Here is a 4,820-nt window from a genome sequence, read left to right on the forward strand (position 1 = left end):
AGACTCTGAGAAATCATATTGACTTACTGAGTCAATATTTTATTCTGAGCCAATATGGCATTCAGAGTATAAATTTCAAGAACTCCCTTCCTCTGAGGCATCCCATTACTCACAGGATTCCTTTCAGAAGTGTACAAGAACTGGTTATTTGCAACCATGTCAATGAGTTCCTGAGCTTCTACAGGCATTTTCTTTAGGTGAATGGATCCACCTGCAGAATGATCTAATGACATCTTTGATAATTCAGACAGACCATCATAGAATATATCCAGGATGGTCCATTCTGAAACCATGTCAGAAGGACACTTTTGGTCAGTTGCTTATATCTCTCCCAAGCTTCATAGAGGGATTCACCTTCTTTCTGTTTGAAGGTTTGAACATCCACTCTAAGCTTGCTAAGCTTTTGAGGAGGAAAGAACTTGGCTAAGAAAGCCGTGACCAGCTTATCCCAAAAGTTAAGGGTATATTTAGGTTGAGAGTCCAACCATATTCTAGCTCTGTCTCTTACAACAAACGGAAAAAGCATAAGCCTGTAGACCTCGGGATCAACCCCATTGGTCTTAACAGTATCACAGATTTGCAAGAATTCAATTAAGAACTGAAAAGGATCTTCTGATGGAAGTCCATGAAACTTGCAGTTCTGTTGCATCAGAGAAACTAATTGAGGCTTTAGCTCAAAATTGTTTGCTCCAATGGCAGGGATTGAGATGCTTCTTCCATGTAAATTGGAATTTGGTGCAGTAAAGTCACCAAGCATCTTCCTTACATTATTATTATTTTCGGCCATGTCTCCTTCTTTTTCGAAAATTTCTGTCAGATTTTCTCCAGAAAATTGTGCTTTAGCTTCCTTTAGCTTCCTCTTCAGAGTCCTTTTAGGTTCAGGATCAGCTTCAACAAGAATGTTCTTATCCTTGTTCCTGCTCATATGAAAAAGAAGAGAACACAAAAGAAAATATGGAATCATCTATGTCACAGTATAGAGATTCCTTATATGAGTATGAAACAAGAAACAAAAAGATCTGATTTAAAATTTAAAGATTGAACCTTTCTTACTAGGCAAGTAACAAACTTAAAATTTTTTGAATCAATCACATTAATTGTTAGCATTAATTTTGAAAATATGAAATAGAAATAAGAAAAAAATTTTGAAAATAAATTTTGAAAATTTCAAAATTATGAAAGAAAAAATGAAAAAGATTTGATTTTTGAAAAAGATTTGAAAAAGATAGAATTCTTAAATTGAAAATTTTATTTGACTCATAAGAAACAACTAAATTTTAAAAAGTTTTGAAAACGTCAACTCAAGTTTTCGAAAATTTTTGAGAAGAAAAAGGAAAAGATATTTTTTTTTAATTTTGAATTTTAATGATGAGAGAGAAAAACATCAAAAAGACTCAATGTATGAAAATTTTGGATCAAAACACACAATGCATGCAAGAACACCTTGAATGTCAAGATGAACATCAAGAACACCTTGAATGTCAAGATGGACACCAAGAACTTATTTTTGAAAATTTTTAAGAAAAGAAAAACATGCAAGACACCAAACTTAAAAATTTTTAATGTTGAGACACTAACAATTTGAAAATGCACATGAAAAACAAGAAAAGACACCAAACAAGAAAAATTTAAAGATCAAACAAGAGGATTCATCAAGAACAACTTGAAGATCATGAAGAATGCAATGCATGAATTTTCGAAAAATGCAAGAGATAAACATGCAATTGACACCAAACTTATAAATTGACAATGGACTCAAACAAGAAACACAAAATTATTTTTAGTTTTATGATTTTATTAAATTTTTTTGTATTTTTTGAAAATTAATTGGAAGAAGAAAAATAAGGATTTCAAAATTTTTAGTGAAAATTCTAGGAATCATACAATGTTAGTCTAAAACTTCGGTCCAGGAATTAGACATGGCTTACTAGCCAGCCAAGCTTTCATTGAAAGCTCTGGTGCAAAACACTAGACATGGCCAATGGCCAGCCAAGCTTTAACATACAAATCAGGCATACAACAGCTGATACGATGGGAGTCCAAGGACTCTTTGTGATGATAAGTTGAAATCCCGGTCCAAAAGAATTAGACATGGCTTCACAGCCAGCCAGATTTCAACAGATCATCATGAAACTCTAGAATTCATTCTTAAAAATTTTGAAGCCATAGAATAATTTATTTTTTTAAAAATTTTTCAAAAATATTTATTTTTTTATTTTTTTTCGAAAATAAATAAAAGTAAAAAGCTTAAAAATAAAATTACCTAATCTGAGCAACAAGATGGATTGTCAGTTGTCCAAACTCGAACAATCCCCGGCAACGGCGCTAAAAACTTGGTATGCAAAATCGTGATCGTTCATTCCTTGGTAACGGCGTCAAAAACTTAGTACGCACGTTCATAATTTTAGTTCTTTTTCACAACTTCGCACAACTAACCAGCAAGTACACTGGGTCGTCCAAGTAATAAACCTTACGTGAGTAAGGGTCGATCCCACGGAGATTGTCGGCTTGAAGCAAGGTCACCTTACAAATCTCAGTCAGGCAGATTCAAATGGTTATAGAGTTTTAATAACTAAAAGATAAATAAAACGTAAAATAAAGATAGAGATACTTATGTAATTCATTGGTGAGAATTTCAGATAAGCGTATGGAGATGCTTTTATTCTTTCTGAACCTCTGTTTTCCTACTGCTTTCATCCAATCCTTCATACTCCTTTCCATGGCAAGCTTTATGTAGGGCATCACCATTGTCAATGGCTACTTTCCGTCCTCTCAGTGAAAATGGTCCAAGATGCGCTGTCAATGGCTACGTTCTCGATCATACTGGAATAGGATTCAGTAATCCTTTTGTGTCTGTCACTACGCCCAGCACTCGCGAGTTTGAAGCTCGTCACAGCCATCCCTTCCCAGATACTACTCGGAATACCATAGACAAGGTTTAGACCTTCTGAATCTCAAGAATGGCCACCAATAATTCTAGCATATACCACGAAGACTCTGATCGTAGATCAGGAGGCTAAGAGATATGCATTCAAGCTTGTTTGCATGTAGAACGGAAGTGTTTGTCAAGCACGCGTTCATAAGTGAGAATGATGATGAGCGTCACATAATCATCACATTCATCATGTTCTTGTGTGCGAATGAATATCTTAGAGAAGAAATAGGCTCGAATTGAATAGAAGAACAATAGTACTTTGCATTAATTCATGAGGAACAGCAGAGCTCCACACCTTAATCTATGGTGTGTAGAAACTCTACCGTTGAAAATACATAAGTGATAATGGTCCAGGCATGGCTGAATGGCCAGCCCCCTAAATGTGATCAAAGGATCAAAAGATAATCCAAAGATGTAAAAACAATAGTAAAAAGTTCTATTTATACTAAACTAGTTACTAAGGTTTACAGAGATAAGTAAATGATGCAGAAATCCACTTCCGGGCCCACTTGGTGTGTGCTTAGGCTGAGCATTGAAGCTTTCACGTGAATCTGATTTTTGCTCAAGTCCCTCAATTTCAGCCAGAAATTACCTGAAATCACAGAAAAACACACAAACTCATAGTAAAGTCCAGAAATGTAAATTTTATTTAAAAACTAATAAAAATATACTAAAAACTAACTAAATCATACTAAAAACTATGTAAAAACACTGCCAAAAAGTGTATAAATTATCCGCTTATCAGTGGACATTAAGTTTGAGCTTCAGAACCTGGCAATACTAATCCCCTGAACGCGGACGTTATTGGCACTCACTTTTGCCAATAACGCCAGCGACTATGCCAGCGACCCTGTCCCCTTCAAGGGAGCATAACTTGAGTTATAGAGGTCCAATCGAGGTGATTCCAGTTGCGTTAGAAAGATGACATTCAGAGCTTTCCAACGATATATAATAGTCTATAGTGGGCATGAAATTGGAGTACAAACAAAAGGCATCTTTTAAGCCCCAAAAACACCAACTGGGTAGCAAGTGTGACGTTAGCCACAGTAACTTCAGCACTAACGCCACACTTGTAGCGTTAGTGTGACTAACGGTAGTACTAACGATTAGCACCTGGACCTCAACTTGATTCACTTCTCTTTCAAGGACCACCCAACCACAAGGAAGCAAGCCCACAAGTGTCAACCAATCAAGGTCACAAGAAGCATCTAGAATAGTTAATTTTCATTTCATTGTAATTTGCTTTTAATTTCATTTCATTTTGTAATTTAGGAGAGCCTATAAAAAGGCCTTAGTTTCTACATTAAATTGATTCTGGAATTGGGGATTGAAGAGGGGTCTTCGGACTCCCTCCCCTCACACACTTTTCCTTCTCTTTCTTTTCTTTGTACTTTTCATTTATGAATTTTGATGTTTCAATTTCAGTTTTAATCTTCATCTTTATTTTTCTTCACTTTCTTTCTTTTCTGTTTAAGTAGAGCAATGAACAACTAACTCTTTTCATTGGGTTAGAGAGCTCTATTGTGATTCAATGGATCAATTGTAGTTCTTATTCTTCTTCTTCTTTCTTTTCTCTTGATTTTACTAGAGAGCTTTCGATCTTCATCCAATTGGGTAATTGTCTCGGAAGAGAAATTGCTCATACTTGGATTTCCTCTGAACCTTGGAAGAGGAATGAGGAAATCATGCTAGAAATGCTCTCTCACATCGGATTAGGTTGGGGGTTAGATGGATATTGTGACATTTAATCCTACCAATACTTTGATCTATGAATGTGTGTGGTATAATCAGTGACCAAATTTTATCTCTTCCCATGAGCAATTAAATCAAGGAATTGGGAAATTGTTCAAGCTTAGAGAGATTGGATTGCCAAGGAATTGGGATC

The 4,820-nt window shown here is 35.4% G+C and overlaps 1 non-coding gene across 1 annotated transcript; it reads left to right on the plus strand.

Annotated features, from left to right (window-relative positions):
* Window positions 1-286: 286 nt before the first annotated feature.
* Window positions 287-394, plus strand: LOC112746045 (small nucleolar RNA R71). Its single transcript, XR_003173945.1, has one exon. It is a non-coding gene; the product is annotated as a small nucleolar RNA R71 (small nucleolar RNA).
* The last annotated feature ends 4,426 nt before the right edge of the window (window positions 395-4,820 follow it).

This window comes from Arachis hypogaea, chromosome 14 (genome assembly GCF_003086295.3).
Source record: "Arachis hypogaea cultivar Tifrunner chromosome 14, arahy.Tifrunner.gnm2.J5K5, whole genome shotgun sequence".
Taxonomy (NCBI): domain Eukaryota; kingdom Viridiplantae; phylum Streptophyta; class Magnoliopsida; order Fabales; family Fabaceae; genus Arachis; species Arachis hypogaea.